Source organism: Oryctolagus cuniculus, chromosome 14 (assembly GCF_964237555.1).
Source record: "Oryctolagus cuniculus chromosome 14, mOryCun1.1, whole genome shotgun sequence".
NCBI lineage: Eukaryota > Metazoa > Chordata > Mammalia > Lagomorpha > Leporidae > Oryctolagus > Oryctolagus cuniculus.
Genome location: NC_091445.1, coordinates 70,425,194 through 70,446,749, shown reverse-complemented (window position 1 = coordinate 70,446,749; position 21,556 = coordinate 70,425,194). Strand labels below are relative to the sequence as shown.

Here is a 21,556-nt window from a genome sequence, read left to right as displayed (position 1 = left end):
AATTAAAAGATCATTTGATAAACAGCTCATCAGAGCAATTTTGTAAATATGGTCTAGAAAAATTTACACACCACTTTTATCATGTCCTCTGGGGTTAGGTTTAGACCTCTTTGAAAATCCTTGTTATCTTGACTTGGACTCACATAGTATGTGAGAATATGGAACATTTTCTACATGCATGTACTATTTTTCTATAATGTTAATATTTTTATAGTCATCCATGAGTAAGAATTGAATTTAGGTGTAAAATATTTTTATTCACTAAAGCAGTTTGACTTTTGCATGGGATTCACAAGCCAATTCTTATCAAATCAGATGTGATGCAATGTGATGATGTGACAGATGAACTTAAGATCTTTAGAAGGGGATCTTCCTTTTTGCTGTATTATTTGGATTACAGTTGCATTGTAATCATTTTACACGTGTCATTCCACACTGCTAAACCAGAGGAGTAGGCTTAATGTCAAAGACATTGACCAGGGCATTTGTAATATTCTCATGTCTAACTTCAAGGTTAAATAGATAAGTGTGGCAAACCTGGCCAGAGAAGGTCACAGAGATCAGAGGCTCAGACTCCTTTGGGATGAGGGTATCTGTCATGCTACTAGCTGCCAACTGAGGATGATCTTGAATGGACAGTGGTAGAAGTGGCTCCATTTGGGCCTCAAAACCAGCTGCAGAAGATCAGCCTGGATTTGCAGTTCATCCTGCTAACATCTTCCTTCTTCTAGCTTTTCACATGAATGAAGATCTGATGGAATCCTGAGGGAGATGCCCCTAGAATATCTATGAAAATAGAAGGAGTGGATCCTAGTGGACAAGGTGATGCCTTGCCCAGTGGTACCCTCAAGAAAGGACTTGTGCCCAGTTCTGGGGGCACCATCAATAGAAACCTTCAGGAATCATCTCTGCCAGTGTTGTGTCCATTGCTTACTTTCCTCCCTCAAGGCCAAGCCCCCTTTCTGGAGGCAGCCCACATTCAGTGATTGATCAATATCGGTCCAGTTCTCAGCATAGATAATTTCTTTGATCAGTGTTTGATCACATAATTTAGAAGATTAAACCGATGAGGGCCAGCACTGTGGTGCAGCGGGTTAAAGCCCTGGCCTGAAGCACCGGCATCCCATATGGGTGCCGGTTCTAGTCCCAGCTGCTCCTCTTCCAATCCAGCTCTCTGCTGTGGCCTGGGAAGGCAGTAGAGGATGGCCCAATGTGGGAGACCTGCACCCACGTGGGAGACCTGGAAGAAGCTCCTGGCTTCTGATCAGCGCTACTCCAGTCATTACGGCCATCTGGGGAGTGAACCAGCAGATGGAAGGTCTCTCACTCTTTCTCTGCCTCTCTCTGTAATTCTGTCTTTCAAATAAATAAAATAAATCTTTTTAAAAAAAGGTTAAACTGATGTAAAATAAATCTCATTTCCTACTGTGTAGGTGGTTCAGAAAAAAAACTATTTCGTTATCATTCATTTCTGACTTTTGCATGTTTCAGTCATTACCTCATCTGTAATTCCTTCCCTAACTATATCCTACCTTTATATTAAGCCTTTTATAAATAAGTTTTTCTTCATAGAATTGTATCCAATCTTTTCAATGACAAATGATCTTTCCTTTAATTTCCCTCCCTTAAGCACATTCTTTGCACATCTTTTTTTACTCTAATGATCAGATTCTATGCTGACAGTAGTGTTTTTTTTTAAGATTTATTTTTTTTTACTTGAAAGTCACAGTTACACACAGAGAGAAAGAGAAGCAGAGAGAGAGAGAGGTCTTTCAGCCGCTGGTTCACTCCCCAGGTAGCCACAATGGCCAGAGCTGCGCTGATCCGAAGCCAGGAGCCAGGAGCTTCTTCCGGGTCACCCACATGGGTGCAGGGGCCCAAGGACTTGGGCCATTTCTACTGCTTGTCCAGGCCATAGCAGAGAGCTGGATTGGAAATGGAGCAGCTGGGTCTCAAACCAGCAGCTGCTACACCACAGTGCCCCCCCCCCCCCAACAATAGTGTTTACTATTGTTACTTGTTTTTATTTCACCTTGATTTTAAGCTCTATAAATGTTGATCTTTTGTCTTTATTTAATGTTCTTGAAGTATTTTGAATGCAATAATTCCATAATTTTTTGGCAAATACATTCTTTTGTAGATGCTTAGTAACAGTACGAAATAAATCAGAGTGAACACTAATGGAATGAAAATAAGATTTTTGTATAAAAGTATATCTCAATGTTCTAATTTTTGGAGAGGTTTATCAGAGGAGCATTCCTGTTTTCCTATGGGAAAAGTACTGCTGTTTCTCATGTTGTACAGTGTATGGGGCAGGAGTTTTCATTTTGGATTTGAGTCCTGGCCCTGCTGCTGATTTCTGTTAACACGAACCCTGGGAGGCAGCAGGTGTCAAATGAGAATTCCAGTTTCTCCCTTCAGTGACCTGCTCCACACCAGGTTGGGTATACAGTGACTGTGATCTTTTCTCCTCTCTCTCCTCCCAACCATACCTATCTCTAATTGGGTGTAGACAACAGAAATTATTATCTTTAGTTCTTTAACCTCCCGCTTGGATGAGAAAGCACTTCTCTCTCTGACTCCTCAGTGCACATTGATAAGAGCCTGCAAAGTTGGAAGAAGGAAACCTGGAAATATTGCCATTATTATATTTTACTTTTATCACCTGATTATAATAGTCATTTTATAATTTTAAATTTTTATTTATTTAGAAAGGCAGAGTGATAGGTGTTAGTAAAATGGTGTCATCTTATGTGTGGCACTGTCTATGCTCCAGACACCATCTTAGGCTCTGGCTGGCCGTCCTAAGCCCCAGGGCCCAACCACAGGTGTCTCCACCCCTACCCTAATGGTATTCCCTGCTCCTACTTCCCTGCCCCTGGCAAACATATAACAGGACCAGCTTCCAGCACCCCTGCTCTCTCTCCTGATTCCTCTCTAATACTCTTACCCGCCCCGGTCTGCTTCCCCCACTCCATAATAAACCTTTCCCTTAGCTCCGGTGTTTGTTGTATTTTGTGGTGGCCTTACAACAAGGAGAGATAGAGACAGAGACAGAGAAAGAGAAAGAAGGAGAAAGAAGTGGGGTGGGGGGAGAAAGAAGAGGAAGCCTTCCGTCACACTGATGGCAAGAGCCCAAGGCTTTTGGACATTTTGTGCCTTTCCAGGTTCATTATCAGGAAGCTAGATTAGAAGCAGAATACCTGGTACTCCAATAGGCACTTTGATATGGGATGCTTGAACGCAAGCAGTAGCTTAACCCACTAAAACATAATGCCAGCTCCTAAAGTCATTTTTGATAGAAATCTGAACTATTCATTTCAACTAGCACCTCCAATGCTATGTTGATCTAAGTATGTATTTATTTATTTTAGAGGAAGAGAGCAAGAGAGAGAGAGAGCTCTCCTGTGAGTTGGTTCATTCCCCTAATATCTCCAAGAGCTGGCACATAACTGGCTGAAGCTGGGAACTCAACAGAGGTCTTCCACACTGGTGGAAGAGACCGAATTCCTTGCATCATCATTGCTACCTCCCAGTGTCTGCATTAGCAGAAAGCTGAAGTCAGAATCCAGAACCAGGTATCAAGTATGTGTACTCTGATATGGGACATGGGCATCTTAATAGGCTTCGTAGGCTAAATGCCTTCCCCCAACCCTCTTTTAAAATTTGTATACAGGGATTGTATAAACAATTTATTATACTATCTTGTTTTACAGATATGGTTATATAATGAATTAAAATTGAATTTTCTAACAGAAGCAATCACTGTACTGAAAACTATTAGAAGAAAGAAAAAATATGTTTTAGTGAAGTATGGGATCAGCACACATAGAGCATTTTATCTAGACCTTTCCTTTGGAAAGCTACTACTTTCCCTATAAAATGCCATTAGTAAATTGCAGTGTGGATGCAATTTCCGATCATAGTTTTTTTATTTGTGCTGAGATAGTCTTCTATTTTTTAAAACTTGCAAAGAAAAGAATATTCTCTAATTACATTCAGTTTGTGACTACTGGCTTCTGTCTGAAAATATCTGAGTGACTTCCTTTTTTAAATCTAACAGAATGCACTAACAATACCATATTTCTTCACATTTTTCTTGTCATGGTTGTCTTTGGACAATTCATAGTAATACTGTGAAATAACAATATTTTCAGAAACTTCAAGACTCATATGTAGAGATCCTACATAAAAAGCGTGCATCTGATTATTTACAGCACTTATGCTATATATATAGTTAAATATATGTAAAACCTCTAAAACAGAAATTAATATTCATAAGCAGAAAGGATCTATATAATTTCATGAACATGAATGCCATATATTATGATGCTAATTCAAAACTTAATTTATGAAAGATGAGAAATTAGTACCCCCCAAACAATGATTCTCTGAAAATACAAAAATACGCTCCATATGTACTTTTTTCTTATTGCTAGTCAGTATCGACTGTGTGAAAACCAAAACTAAATTTCCTCAATGAACAAATACTATATTTGACAACGTTAGTACAAATGGTGATGAATACAGTGAAGTAAACAATTCTTAGAAGCTATTACTCTGTTTTGATGTTATAGTAGATGCCAGAACAGAGAGTAGATTTAAGTCAACCATCTGGTACTAATGGGCACGTAACATATTTGGGCTTGTTTCCTCAGCTGTAAAATGTGTGTGTGTGTGTGTGTGTGTGTGTGTGTGTGTGTGAAGTAGAGGATTAGATGGTGAAACGTTACTAAATAATGCTATGATCCTTTGCATTTCTAGACCTCATACCTGTGGCACTGCGTAGTGAGTATTTGCCAGCTGTGTATTTACTAAATTTGGCCAAGATTCTCTGCTTGTTTGACATACTATAGCAATTTCATCTACTCTCATGGTTCCAATATTTACTACTTCATCCTGAATTCTTGATTCCTATTCTTTCCTATTCCCAACTGCTCTAAACATTTCAACTGGGATGGCCTATTTCTTCATTGATTAAATACATTTTCTAAGTTTTTATTTCATTATTTAAATTTATTTTATATCTATGATGGACCTTACCACAGGGTTAAAAATGAAAGGAAAAAACAAGTGCCTGCTTTCACAAAATCTACAATCTTCTAAGTTTCATTATATCCTATACTTCCCTCTGAAATCTGCATTTCTTGTTATATTTCCATTATTTAATTGATGCTACCAAGACATGGTTTAAGTTATGACATTTCCTGAGACAAGAGACCATGAAAGACCTCAGCCATTTTTTCATCCAGATCCAATGATTTAGGACTTCTCAGAAATAATTTTCTGACATCACAGCCAGTGCCTTAGAACACCTTGCCTCTTGCATTCAACAAACCCACATTGAGCACCTAAATTGTTAACAGTATTCTCCCTAAAGATTCATAAAGTCATTATAAATTTTTGTCTCTATCCACATATCATTTCATATCTGACAAAGAAACATCAATCTCTCTCTAGAATAAAAGAATAAACCACAACCTTCAGATGTTTAATTTTCCAAAATGAAAAGTCCTGAGAAGCCACAGACATACCTGATGTTTGCAATATGACATGACACGCAATATGAGCTACAAAGATCAAGACTATAAAAATGAGTGGGCAAAATCTATGTCCTATGGTGTATATGAAAGCTACAGTTTCTTAAAATGGGGCTGTTTTCATTACCCCTATTACTAGTGTGTGGGGAGCAACTGGGAGCAACTTGGACTAGACTATTACTCGAATTAAGACTTATTCTATGCATCTGCTCTCCCATAATATGGCGCTGGGAGAGGAGGAAACAGCTTCTACTCAGCTGCCTCCAGTTCAACCAATAAACAGCAGGACCTGCTCCTGATTGGAGGAGAGCAGCGTACTCGGCGTGTGGGTAGCAGAGTTGGGATTGGTGGAAGAGGACTATAAAGGAGGAGAGAGACAACATGCACCAGGAACATCTATCTGAAAGAACACCTGAGCAGCCCCCGAGAGAGCCGGCCGGCGGTGTGCCGCTCCCCCGCGGAAGTGGGGAAAGTGGCAGGGGGAACCGCCCTTCCACGGAGGTGGAAGGGACGGTAGCCAACCCGGGAAGAACCAGCAGCAAACCCGGGGAGGGCCGAGCAGACAAAAGAACAGCGCAGGGTCCTGTGTCGTTCCTCCACGAAGAGGAGGAGCGACATAATGGTGCCATGACTCGGATATGAAGCCTAGGCAGGGTTTAGTGTCGTTCCTCCATGAAGAGGGGGAGCGACACTAGTGCATGAGCTTTTATAGTTCATGTTATTGTTCCTCAAATTCTATTGTCAAAGACCTCTTTTTAAGTGTAAGGAGGGAAATACTAAGTCATGTATTGGCATAAATGCATGAAAATTGGTTCTTGAACATTTTAAATATCTTATGGTAAATGATACCCTTAGTGGGAGTCAAGTGCAAAAAGGAATTTAAAAACACTGTAATAATGTTAAATCAGCTCTGCCTGATCAGTTAGGACAGATCACATAAGCACTGCTTGTCTTTTTTTCTCTTCCTATTTCTTAATGTTTCTTTCCCTGAAATCTATAAATAAATATCAAAAAAGAATAGTAGTGGTGAGAAAGAAACAAAAGAGGAAAAAAATTGCATTGTAAAATCAATTAAAAATTAATTAAAATCCTTGATTTATTAGAGGTTCCCTCAACATGTGACATCACAGAACTGAAAGGGCTTGAAGAACCCATTTCAAAACCAAATTCACAGAACTGAGTGAACTAAGGATTAGTTCTGTGGTGGGGGTGGAGGAATCTGTATTTTTTTATACTTGTCCGGAATGTAACTGGACTATAGATTAGCATTTGAGAACAATGATCTGGCCCTTAATAATTTCTGGTCACATCCTGACCAGAAAGCATAATGTCTTAGAAGACAAGGAACTGCAGAAGATAGATAATTCACGTTACTATATTTAACACATTGCTAAGACATAGCACATAGGAGGAAATGAGACTTTACAGAGAGCCTACAATTATGCCACATACATAATCTATGTTCTACCAGTGGATCATCCAATACCCTAAGAGGTAAGTATTATGGTATACTACCTGTGTAAAAGGCACAGAACTCAACAATTTGACGTTCAAGGAAATTAAGTTTGCAAGAGCAAAACTAACGAAGGCTAAATTTGAGATGCAAATCTAAATCTCCCTGATGATAACGCCTACACTATTTCTACTACATTGAGGATAATTTTAAACTTAAAATTGTCAGATAAATTTAACATTTGATGACAATTTTTATAAGTAGTTTTCTTTTTTTTTTAACTCATGATATGGACCTACCTTTGACACAATCAAGAATCATGCTGTTTTGGGCTTGGGTTTCCATTTCTTTTGTCTTAAACCCCTGTTCCTCCACTTGTCTTGTCATTCTTCATTTCCACATGTTTCACATTTTGCCTAGCCTGTTAATCGAGCTGCTGTTTGGTTACTTGGCTTCCAGAGAGGTCAAGAATGTGAGTTTCTGTCTCCACATAATAGGACAGTTTGGATTTTGTTCTGTTTCATATTTTAAGATCAGGTATAGGGGTTGACAATGTAATGTTGTGGGTGACGGGGCCACCTGTAATGCCAGAATCCCATAGAGGGTCAGGTTCAAGTCCTGGGGGCTCCTCTTCTGATCCAGCTCCCTGCTAATAGCCTGGGAAAAGCAAAGGGATACAGTTGAAGCTTTTGGGCTGCTGCCACCCATGTGGGAAGCACGGATGAGTGTTCTGGCTCTTGGCTTCAGCCTGGTCCAGCGCTGGCTGTTGTGGCCAACTGGGGAGTAAAGCAAAAGATGGAAAATCTCTCTCACTCTCTCTCTCTCTAACTCTGACTTTCAAAATTAGTAAGTCTTTTTTAAAACGATTAGGTATAATGTTTTGTGAATAAAATTCTACAGACAAAACAAACTTGGAAAATCATAATTTTCATGAAAATATTAAGAACATAGTTTATATTAATTTTAAATCCATCACTTTCCTTTGTAATATAGTAAAATATAAAACTAAAAATGTTAGGGTATTATGTTTCTGGCATCTACCCATACAAAAGAAGCAGTATATTTTGAAGTAAATTTTTTGCTGCAAAGGAGATTAGAGTGATATTCCAGACCAAGAAGATAAATAATTATCATTACCTGGTTTCACTGAGACTTAATTCTGTTTACTGGTTTATGTGTCTCCTGGGTGCTTCAAGGTAAACTGGCACCAACTCATGCTAATGACTTCATTTGCTGTTATGTCTGGAGCTACAGAATATTGAAGATAATCTGTTTTACCTTCATCTTTGAACACCCCATCCCAGGCACTCAAATCACATCCTGATCATAAGCTCTGTCCGATCCAAGCCCCCAAACACACAAAGATGCCACTGATTGGTGGGAGATTATGTAAGCATTAGAATTAAGCTGACATCATCATCTATGCTAAGTCCTTACTTAGGACTTTGTTCAAACTTAAGAGTTCACTTTATTCTTGAGACAGCATACTATAAAGTATTATTTATCTTGCAAATTGAGAAATTGTTCATTGAGTCACTTACTGCTCAATACTTCATATATTTCATATTCATTAGTCATCCCATGGCCCCTCTCACTGAGGTCCTGCTCAGTGAGATTTTAAGTCCTTAATGTCATCATTATTTTTTTTTTTTTTTGCCAGAGTTAGACAGTGAGAGAGAGAGACAGAGAGAGAGAGAGAGTTATAGACAGTGAAAAAGAGACAGAGAGAAAGGTCTTCCTTCTGTTGGTTCACTCCCCTACTGGCCACTACAGCCGGTGCTGTGCCAATCTGAAGCCAGGAGCTGGGTACTTCCTCCCTGTCTCCCATGCAGGTGCAGGGACCCAAACACTTGGGCCATCCACCACTGCCCTCCCGGGCCACAGCAGAGAGCGGGACTGGAAGAGGAGCAACCGGGACTAGTACCCAGTGCCCCAACTGGGACAAGAACTCGGATGCCAGCACCGCAGGCGGAGGAATAAGCAAGTGAGCCATGGTGTAGGCCAATGTCATCATTATCTTAACTAAGAGCACAGTGATTGCCAAAGGCACTAAGTTCCTAAATTTGTATGCATGAAATGCATGAAGTTTGTATATCTTAAATAAAATGTTTCTAGGGAAAACAAACAAACAAAATCCTCAATGGTTTTCTTCTTTAGTGTCAAGATGCTACAGGTAAGAGAGTATAAAGATGATCCTAATGTGATTTAAGAACAAGCAAAGGTGTTGAATCCAATATGGCTGCATACAAATATTTATGTTCTGGTAAAAGCATGAGGAATTTGCAGTGATGTTATTATATACACTAGGCTGCATTTTAACTTTATATATATGTGTGTGTGTGTATATACATATATACTTTATGTGTGTGTGTGTGTGTATGCATGTCATTTATGTGTGGACAGGGATAAATGAGTTGAAGCTTCTGGCTGAAATATTGGATTTTTTGAGTTCAGAGGAATTTCGAATTCAAACTTTGAAATTCCTATTTAAAAATTGCCTGTATGAGCATTGAACTTCTTGGAAAAACTTAGTACATGAAGGAATAATTCTTTGACTCTGGCAGGAACTGAACTGAATTAAACTGAACCTAGTAATTTTTATTCCCATTTACAAAACTCGTCGTTCCCCTTCCTTTTCTATTTTTTGTTATATTGTACAATGGTGGTTCAACTTTCTGAAAAGACTGAACAAGAAAGCTGGTAATGGGGAGAGGGGAGAGACAGGAAGTAAGAAATGCTTACTCTCTAATTCAGAAGGTATCTTCACCTAAGCTATCTGATACCATCAGTGTGACTGCCTCATTACAGAACTGGATGTATCAAATATTCATTCTTTATTTGTTTCTAAAACAGCGAAAAGTAGAGAGGAGCCAAAGTTGTACATCTTCTTTTTACCAATGACAATATTTTAAAATCTAAATCCTAAAAATCTAGGTCCTTTTCTTTAGTTTCCAGTTTCCATCATTTTGAATTTATTAATAGAAATTTCACAAAAATCTCATTGCATTTTTATTACTATCACTATATTAACCAAGAATTCATATCTAAACACTTCGTGAGTACACTATACAGGGTTAACAGATTTAATCCTACAATAATACCATGAACCTTTTTTAAAATCTAAATTGTATAAATGAGCAAATTGAGGTGCACAGAGACTATGTAATGTGTTCAAGGTCATAGAATGAATATTAGAGTCAAACTGGAAGCTAACAATCTCCAGAACTATTTAATAACTCATTGATTTGCATGAACTTACCTTCTGGTTCTGGATTTGAAGCAGAAAAACAATGGTATGAAAAGCTTTCCTTTTCTAGAGCTGTCTCATCAGCCAGTCATAAGGAAATGTTCCCAAAATGGAGGAAAAAATTTAGGAGCATTCCGAGAGGAAACACAAAATCTCATAATATGGGATTGAGGTGAAGAGATCCAAAGATTAGGGTGAGTTTCCTGTTAGTAGCACTTTTCCTGGCAGTTCGCCAGATCTCTTTGCTCCCATCTCAGAGCCAAGGAAGCCAAAGGCTCTGATATGACCTGATCTGGTCTAGGCTGGTCCCTTTGAACATGGAAGAGCAAGGTCGGATAAGCTCACTGAAACAGTCAGCTATTTCTGAAAAGACTTTCAGGGAGACAGCAGATTATTTTCACATAAACAATTAAGAGGTCTCAACATAGATGTGCGGGTATCTCAGCTGTAAATTACATTTAATTAAAAACTAACTTGAGGGGGGAGTGGGAAAAAACAAAAATCTAAAAACAAAAAAAAACTAACTTACATATTAATGAAGGTGACCTAACATCTAGGGAAGAGGAAGAGTGGGTAAAAAACTAAAAAGTCATAGAAAATAAAGAACAAAAACATTAAATCAATACTAGGGAAGACATTAAGTATTCTGACAGGCTCTAGGGTAAACATTACATGGATTAATATAATAAAATTTTATTTATTTAAAAAGGGAAGGAGGGAGGGAGGGAGAGGGAAAGAGAGAGGGAGAGGGAGAAGGAGAGAAATAGAGAGACAGAGATGAGAAGAGAGGAGAGAGATCTTCCATCTGCTGGTTCACTCCCCAGATGCCTGCAACTGTCAGACTGAACAAGACTGAATCCCGGAGCCCAGAACTTTGAGTCTACTGGATGGGTAACAGAGATCCAAATACTTTAGCCATCACCTGCTGCTTCTCAGAGTGTGTCCTAGCAGGAATCTGTTCTCAGGAGCAGATCCAGGATTCAAGCTTAAGTGCCCTAATTTGAGATATAGGCATCTCAAGCTGCAGATTAACACTGTATCACAAGCCCACCCTTGAACTGACGTGCACTTTGAAACGTAGAGTAGTCTCATTTAGATTTGAGGTTGAACATGGAAGAGGCAGCAAGCACCCCTCAAGCACCTACTCTGTGTTTGTAGCATGCTCACAAATATAACCACATCTCATATTCTGAATGCTTGGGGAAACATCATTATCCTCGTGCTGCAGATGAACAATACAAAGTTTAGAAGCAGTAAATCATTTTCAAGTGCCATATGCCTCTCTTTGTCTCTGAAGATCATAGTGCAGCTGAACATTTGTACCAGGATGGATATCATTAAGAAAAATAGATTGGGGCCAACACTGTGGCATAGTGGGTAAAGCCACCACCTGCAGTGCCAGTATCCCATATGAATGCCAGTTTAGATCTCGGCTGCTCCATTTCTGATCCAGCTCTCTGCTATGGCCTGGGAAAGCAGTGGAAGATGACCCAAGTCCTCGAGCCCCTGCACCTGTGTGGGAGACTGGGAGGAGGCTCCTGGCTCCTGGTTTCAGATCAGCACAGCTCTGGCCATTGCAGCCAATTGAGGGGGTGAATCAACAGATGGAAAACCTCTCTCTCTCTCTCTCTCTCTCTGCCTCTCCTTCTCTCTCTGTATAACTCTGACTTTCAAATAAACAAATAAATCTTAAAAAAAAAGAAAAACAGATTGAGAAAGAAAAGGCACAGAAACATCGTTTAAAATAAAAGCTATTTCACAGAGTAAAACCAGTTATAGAAAATGTCCTAAGCTAAAGAAAAAAGTTTAATCCTCAAAGTTTTTGCTCCACAGGTATGGAGTATGCTGCCTAGAGTAACATTCAGGACTGTTGTAGTGCTCTTATTTTTTTATGACTCTATCTGTTTGAAGAAGAATGATTGTGTAGATAACCAGGATCCCAAGCTCCCTTCATCACTGCAACCACCAGTAGCATTATACTCTACATTTTTTTTATTGTCCTCTGTTTCCTTGTGTATGGTGGTTCTTACCATTAATCTTTATCCGGTTTTTATTCCCTCTGGAATCCCTCCTCACTCCTTCAGCTCAGATAAGATCACTTTTAATATACTTAGGAAGATGGATAACTTTCAGTCATGTTTATTTATATTTCCCTAAGAAGGAAAGCTTTTGTCAGCTTTATAAATATAACAAGAAATCTTCTTCTCCAGATGCAGAAGTGACATTTGTTATGAAACAGTGGAAATAGCATGCACTCCTGCACCCAGCTCACTTAACAGTGAGACTCAGAGTCACTGTGCTGGTCTTCCTTATCCCCCAAACTTGGCATTGTCCATTCACCTCAGTATCACTTGATATGAGAACACATGAGATGAGTGGACACAGCCAACTTAACAGGATAAGGACCAGCACATTAATTCTGAGCCTCAATATTTAAATCGATTAAAAGCTCCTCACTTCTGATTAAGAATGTGTGTCTGTTGGAGCACAGGCATTTTATCTGCTAGCCTCTGATTGATGCAAAACTGATGCTCATTATTTTCTATCAGAATATACTGTGTGTGTATATATATATATTTCTAAACCTAGGTATTTTAAAGATTTATTTATTAGCAGTTCTTACTTGGCTTAATAGTTTTGGCTGGTAACTAAAGCTAACTTCATATTTTCAAAGATTTATTTATTTACTTGAAAGACAGTAACACAGAGAGAGAAGTAGAGACAGAAAGAGAGACTCAAACCTCCTTCATCACCTCATATCAGACTTTCAATTAAGAATGCACACTCTAGGACCCAACTCGCTGGTTTCAAATTTCAGCTCTGTGTCTTCTTGGCTAGCTATGTGTTAGCCAGCAGAGCCTCAGTGTCCCCAACTGTGGGGTTAATTAAAGTACTACTTCCTAGAGTTCTTAAGCTATTACATGATTTCTAAATACAAAAATCACTGACAATAGTGCTTAGCACATGGTGTGTGTGTGTGTGCATGTGTGTGTGAGTATATTTACTATGTGTGTGTGTATTTACTATGGCACTCACATTGAATGACAGTAGGGTTAGCCAAAGACTTCCATCAAGCTTAGGGCAATGATTGAGGACAAACATCAATGTCTCAGAGGACATGAAGAGAAATATTAATAGGTAAGACAGTGAAAAATATTTATTTGAAACAAGACTTATTCACATATAATTATAATTATAGTTAAATTATATTAGCATAGATAATATATAATTACATATATAAATATATACAAATAGAATATATATATACATGTAATCGATATAACAGCATAAAGTAGGTAAAGAGAAAAAGAACTGGAATCAAGAAGTCCAAAAAGACAGAGGTAGGATGTCTTAGGATTTTTATATGAGAAGTTGAAAATGGTGGAGAGAGAGAGAGGTAGGATGTCATAAAATGAAAATGAAAATGTTAAAATGCTTTGTACTTTAGTTATTGAAAAACATATACAAAATTAGAACATTCCCCCAGGAAGATTTGTTTGAATTGCCACCACTCACAGGGTGGGCTATGTAGGTCACATGGGTTTTCCAACAAGAATCACATACTGGTTTTGTAGGAAAATAATGTAGACTCTATGAGTGAATAGGATTAGAGGTAAAATAATTGTTAATGTTAGGAGTTAATTGTTAATCTTAAGGAGGGTTAAATCAGAAATATATTATATGGTGTCCATTATTGTGGCAGACACATTTATTGTTCTCTGACTATTGACTTATATGTGTATACTGGTCCAAAGATTTTCATCCGCAACACTTACTATTCTTTAACTGAAGTATTTATGTGACCACCAGAGTTTGCAGGAGAGACCTCTTGACAATTGCTAGAGAAGAGGAGTTGTCCACTGACGTTACTTAGTCTCTACACTTGGCCACTTGAGCCTCCATGAAATGAATCACCAACATGGAAGAGATAAAGGTGTTTTGGGGCTAGTGTGTTGGCTGCTTCTCATCAAGGCTCATTTAACTACCACTTCTGTTAATACATGGCCAGTCAGCAGCAGAAGAGACTGATACCATGTGTTGGTACAGTACCATTCTTCCAGAAGATAAGCTAGCCTATAAATATCAAATTAATTGTATTGGAACTCTCTACCTACCTAGAGAAGGGACAGAAATTCAACTCCATTGAGACTGATACTATTCCATGTATGGGTTTGCAATCTCTTTTCACATATTTTGAGCTAGCATCACTGTATGAGAGCTCAAAGAAAGGCTCTCATTATGGGATCTTGCTTTGACCAACGGACCCAACTATTATTAATTGACCTACTTTCTATGGAAACTGAGCAGAGAATTGATTGAATTCCAAGTATATTGCCCCATACAGAGGCAACTGCCATAATAGAATGTTGAGCGGCTCCTTAAAGGTACCTGGTGAGAAAGTAAGACACAGTGGTTTCAGGACATTGTCTTTCAAGATGTCATGTATAATCTGAACCACTTATAGTAATGTGGTGTCGTGATCCTAGTAGCTCTAATACTTGGATCCACTAGCCAAAGGCTAGAACAAGAGACTTTTTTTGAAATTTTTTTAGGATTTATTTATTTATTTGAAAGGCAGAGTGACACAGAGAGGGAGACTCAGAGAGAGAGAGAGAGAGAGAGAGAGAGAGGAGAAAGAGATCTGTCCACTGCTTCACACCTCAAATTTCTGCAACAAGCAGGGCTGAGCCAGCCTGAAACTAGGGGCTTGGAACTCCACCCTGGTCTCCCATGTGAGTAATGGGGACCCAAGTACTTGGACCATCTGCTGCTTTCCCAGACACAGTAACAGGGTACTGGATCAGAAGCAGAGAAGCCAGAATTTTAATTAGTGCACTGGTATGGGTTGCTGGTATTGCAAGCAATGGCTTTATTTGCCACAATGCCAGCCCCATCTTCCTTGAATTAAAGTAGCTTCCCCAGAGGAGGAAACTGGATCCAAATGCAAGTACTGTTTTATAGAGGGGAAAGGAAACACCACAAGTGGTGTGAAAAAATGAGATAAAGAAGAAAAGGAACCAATAAGTGCTGCTCAGTCATGCTGTTTCTATTATGGACAATAAACTTGAATCTCATGGGGTAACTGGAATAGTGAATATTCATATTTAAACTTCCATTAAACCATTGTCATTCTCACAAAACAAATTCAGACACTGACAGTTGGTAGTCAGCTGAGCAAGAGGGTATGGAGGGTGAGGATATGGGGGTGCATCAACCACAACTGTTGTGTTCTTCTCATCCTAACTCCCATGAGTCCACTTGAGGAATTTATGTTGCCTGTTTGGTCAACTCAAGGATCTGCCAGATTAAAGTTCTTAGTTCCCATCGGGGGAGTCTTCTACCAGGAGACACAACCAAGATTCCACCTGACAATGCTATGAGTGACATCTGGACTTTCAGGGTTCTTTGTGTAAGTAAGTTTACCGTTAACAAGAGAATCACTTACTGGCAGTGAAAACAAATCTGCTTTTCAGAAATAGATGGATTGGCCTCTATAATGGTGGCTGAAAGTAGTGTCTGGAATTCAGAAGTCACTAGGCATCTCTTGGTGCTTTCATACTTGATAATAATCATGAATAGTCAGTATTAAAATTTATCACCTAGCAATGGTATGATAACCAAGTACTCCAGTCTCTTCCTTGATTATTCCATTAGCAATGGAACCTAAACCTGCAAAAGTAATGCCTGAGAGTAACTAGAATCTATCATGGCTGCCAGAAAAGGCAATGGATATTATCATGCCTTTAGTTCCAACTGTAGCAGAGGGAGTCATCTTCTGTTGTAAGTCTTATTTTTTTTTATTTTATTGTTCTTACTATATAGATACATACATACAAGAACTATAAATACTTCATGTGTGAGGTATAGAAACTAATTTACATGAGTCACAAAGAAGAAATTGTGACAGTGGTTGTGATATGACTAATTAGGGAGACAGGATTAGGCCTATGAGCTGGAGGCCACACCTCCTTGCCCCTATGTAACCCCACCTGTATCCATCCACCTGTCAATCAGACTATGTAACCACTCCCCTTTAGGAAGTAAATAAGAGACTGGAGAGTACTGAATCTGCACTGACCGCCTGTTTTGCTGCTTCTCTTGTGTGCTTTCCTGAGCTACCTGTTTTGTCACCGCTCACTGCTTTCCCGCCAGTGTGTCCTCTCTCACTCGATGTCTCTAGCCTGCTCCCTGGAAAAGGCTGCTATGGAACTCCCCATTTACTTTTTCTGACCCACTTTCTCTTAATAAAGCCCTCATATTCCTGTGTATTTCTCCAAATAAATCCTGAACTTTACCATGTTGCCTGTTTTGTTTGGGTCGGTGCTTAGAATTGTTATCTAAGTAAATAGCAAGAATCCAAAATATTAAATTTTGGCTTAAGTTCTCCCATAACTGTTGGAATAATCAAAATCATGTGATATTAGTACAGCAACTGCTATACAGTTGAGGTTTGTAAGTAGCACCATTTACATGTTATCTATTACACTAATTGTATAATATAAACATTTTACATATGAATATTTCACAATTATAACTGCATGATTTACAACTTAAAGGGCTTAAAAGATTTCTACTGGTATGAATAAGAAGATTAAGCTATGCTAGAGAAAAACGTAAAACTCAACTTTTTTTTATAATATATTCCACCACTATCCTTTTTTTTTCATTTTCAATTATCTTTATATACAGAAGATCAGTTTAGCATATATTAAGTAAAGATTTCATCAGTTTGCACCCACACAGAAACACAAAGTGTAAAATACTGTTTCAGTACTAGCTATAGCATTACTTCACATTGGACGACACATTAAGGACAGATCCCACCTGAGGAGTAAGTACACAGTGACTCCTGTTGTTGACTTAACAATTTGACACTCTTGTTTATGGCGTCAGTAATCTCCCTAGGCTCTAGTCATGAGTTGCCAAGGCTATGGAAGCCTTTTGAGTTTGCCGACTTCGATCTTATTCCGACAGGGTCATAGTCAAAGTGGAAGTTCTCTCCTCCCTTCAGAGAAAGGTACCTCCTTCTTTGATGGAAGTTTGAGAAGTTTCTGTACTGCAAAAGAAACAGTCAGGAAAGTGAAGAGGCAACCAACAGAATGGGAAAATATATTTGCAAACTATGCTACAGATAAAGGATTAATAACCAAAATCTACAAAGAGATCAAGAAACTCCACAAAAACAAAACAAACAACCCACTTAAGAGATGGGCCAAGGACCTCAATAGACATTTTTCAAAAGAGGAAATCCAAATGGCCAACAGGCACATGAAAAAATGTTCAAGATCACTAGCAATCAGGGAAATGTAAATCAAAACCACAATGAGGTTTCACCTCACCCCAGTTAGAATGTCTCACATTCAGAAATCTACCAGCAATAGATGCTGGAGAGGATGTGGGGAAAAGGGGACACTCAGCCACTGTTGGTGGGAATGCAAATTGGTTAAGCCACTATGGAAGTCAGTCTGGAGATTCTTCAGAAACCTGAATATAACCCTACCATACAACCCAGCCATACCACTCCTTGGAATTTACCCAGAGGAAATTACATTGGCAAACAAAAAAGCTGTCTGCACCTTAATGTTTATTGCAGCTCAATTCACAATAGCTAAGACCTGGAGCCAACCCAAATGCCCATCAACAGTAGACCGGATAAGAAATTATGGGACATGTACTCTATAGAATACTATACAGCAATCAAAAACAATGAAATCCACCACTATGCTAATGTTAAAAATTTTCATGTGTTACGAAATATTTTAACTTCATCTTTTTCTCTCTAGAATCATTATAGAATTTCTAGTAATCAGAACCAATCTCTACATAATAAATCATTGTTCTTCATATATTCTTCTATGCAAGACTCTAAAAAATGAGTGACTTTTAAAAGACTTTGCAGCTTTAAAGACTCCTCTGTTACAGACTCTTCATACTTGATTTACTTGTTAATTTCCTCCCCCCATAGGGGAACCGATATTCATTTATATAGAACTTGACACATCCATCTGGCAAAGTAACTAAATCAAGAATTACCTCTGGAATTACTTTTGACAAGAATTATTTCCTAGGATGATGTCATAATGTTATTCAATTGGTCCCTACACATTTGGCTCTGACATTGCAAAACCTTCTTATATAAAATAAGGGATAACTTTTAAATGCTTTCACATTGTTTAATGTCCAATCAATAATTCCACATATTCAAATATGACAAGGAAAATGACAACTAAATGGGATTCATAAAATTCATAAAATTATATTTAGTTACCTTTTCTTAGATTTGTGATATATATTTCCTTAGATGCAATTTAAAGCTACCTTATTGTTTTTGAAAACAGATGTGATGTCAATTACAAATATCTTAATATGTAATGTTTGTAAGTTTTTTATGATAGGGTGATTTCAGCAACTCAGATAGGCAAGACAACCTATGCTGAAGATCCACTGAGTATGGAGTACTTTAAGGTCTGTGCAGAGATGGAAAATAAGATAATCACTGATTCAAAAGCCAGACATGCAAAGATGAATTATGCTACTTTATACCTCAAGGAGCATATAGTCTAGTAAGAATGGTAGATAACTTTTATTAAATTTATTTTTATACTTCTACTTTTATTTCCTGTACTGTTGAGGTCCTACTCAAGAAAACTTTACCCAATCCAATGTCCTAAAAACATCTCACCTAGACTTCCTTATGGTAGCTTCATAGTTTCATGTGTTATGTTTAGGTCTTTTATCCATATTGAGTTGATATTTTACAGAATGGAAGAAAAGGTTCTAATTTCATTCTTCTATATATGGATATCTAGTGTTCCCAGCACCATTTATGAAAATACTTTTTGTTCAATGTGTGTCCTCAACATCTTTGTCAAACAACAGTTGATTGTAGATACTTGTGCTTACTTCTAGAGTTTCTATTCTGTTCCATTGGTTTATGTATTTGTTTTCATGCCAATACAGTGCTGCTTTAGTTGCAGCTGTGAAGTATATCTTAAAGTCAAGAATAATAATATCTCCTGCTTTATTCTTCATTGCCCACAATTGCTTTGGCTATCTGGGGTCTTTTGTTTTTCCACACAAATTTTAAGAATGTTTTTCCTAGTTCTGTAAAAAATGTCATCGGTATTCTGAAAGGGATTCCATTGAATCTGTCAGTCTGCTTGGGTAGCATTTTAAAATTGCTCAACATCATTAATAATTGGAGAAAGACAAATTAAAACTACCTCACTCCACTTAGATTGACTGTTATCAGAAAGATAAAAGAAAAAAGTGATGGTGAGGTTGTGGAAAAAAGAAAAAAATAAGCCTTACACCTATTGGTGGGAATGTAAATTAGTGCAACCATTGTAGAAAACTAAAAATGCAACTAACATATTTTTCAAAAATCCCATACAGGGTATATTTCCAAGGGAAATGAAATCACTCCTTTAAAGAGATATCATTACTCTCATATCTCACTATCCACAATAGCTAATAGTTCATCAACTGATAATTGGACAAAGAAAGTTTCATATTTGTACTCAATGGAATATTATTCAACCATAAAAAGAATAAAATCTTGTCATTTGCAAAAATATGGATTAACTAGAGATCATTTTGAAAAGTGAGATAAGCCAAGCACAGAAATATGAATACCACACGAATACACTCCTATCTAGAATCTACAGTTTTTGTTTTTATAGAAGTTGAGGTACAATAGTGGTTACAAGAGTCTGGGAAGAGTTGAGACAGAGTTGGGAAATATTGATGAGTACTATGTTATACTTAATGGAAGTAAGATAGCCTTATGTTCAATTAACAATAGGATGAGTATGGGTAATAACCAGGTACTGTGTATTTCTCTAAACAAAAACCAGAAGGAAATATTTCGAATGTTTTCATCATAAAGAAATGTTCAGTGTTTGAGAAGATAGATATGTATACACTGATTGGACATTACTCAATGTATATATGTATAGAAACATCACATGATATTCCATAAATATGTGTAATTTTGTGTCTGATATAAAGTAACAAATAAATAGGCTATAATTTTTATTTAGTTGTTTTTTAAAGATTTTATTTAGTTATTTGAGAAGTAGAGTTACAGACAGTGAGAGAGAGAGACAAAGATCTTCCGTCCATTGGTTCGCTCTCCAAATGACTGCAATGACCGAAGCTGTGCTGATCCGAAGCCAGGAGCCAGGAGATTCTTCCTGGTCTCCCACATGGATGCAGGGGCCCAAGGACTTGGGGTATCTTCTACTGCTTTCCCAGGCCACAGCAGAGAGCTGGATTTGAAGAAGAGCAGCCAGGACTAGAACTGGCGTCCATATGGGGTGCTAGCACTGCAGGCAGAGGATTAACCTACTGCGCCATAGTGCCAGCTCCTAGGCTATAATTTTTAAATAGAAAACTGGTGCTGCATACAAACATTTGGGTCAAATAGAAAATTAAGATTTGCCAAGTTCCTTTTGTTGTTTCAACTATGTCCATCACATCACCATATGGTTTGGGAACTTGAGAAGTGCAAAAACTTGTGCATAAAAGATTCAAAATAAATTAGAATATCTAACAGATAAAGAGTTACACAGATGAGTGGGAGGTAAATATTGGTTAATGTTAGGTTTACCATTAATCCTTTATAGTTACACTGACATGCTGTGGAAGTTTCATTTTTTTCTGAGCACTATGAAAACTAGGATACCACCATTGCCTCAGTAATTCCAAATTAGTTCCAATAACGTACTTAAATCACAGAGAGCCTTTTATATGTATTATACCAAAAGAGTACATTCTCTAAAACAGCATAGGTCACAATATAATGCAATTCACTTTCTTTCCTTCATGAAATTACCAAAGTATGTTGTTGACAGGATAGGGATAAAAGAACATTCTGTTCTCATAATAAAGCCAGGCACTGAAAATTTTCTGTCATTCTTGACAAACAATAGGCTTTTGAGAACATTTATTTTTCTGAAAGAGTAGATAGGTTTAGTCAAATCCATTGTGTCAATGAAAAAATTAAAATGTTTTTGATAATTCATGTTGCCAAGAATTCAGGTGAATTCAGATATCCAGCAGTTTTCTTCCACATACTAGTATTGTACATTGGATTTTGAAACTCAAATAATCATGCTTTTGTATTTTCTTAATCACTTAAAAGGATTGACCTTTATGGTAATTTGTACTTCTTGAAACGGTGATAAAATATTCAGTGATAAAATATTCTCAGTCTTTTTCAAGGAAGATGAAAATTCCTATACAAATTTGGTTAGTTGATTAAATATATAGTATATATAGCTTTTGAGACAAAATTTTAGATTTAAGCATTTC

At 37.7% G+C, this 21,556-nt stretch overlaps 1 long non-coding RNA gene across 4 annotated transcripts in view; it reads left to right on the top strand.

Annotated features, from left to right (window-relative positions):
• LOC127492742 (uncharacterized) overlaps nucleotides 1–21,556 on the top strand; it is a 114,800-nt gene that overhangs the window by 66,117 nt on the left and 27,127 nt on the right. The gene's annotated exons all lie outside the window — the stretch shown is intronic.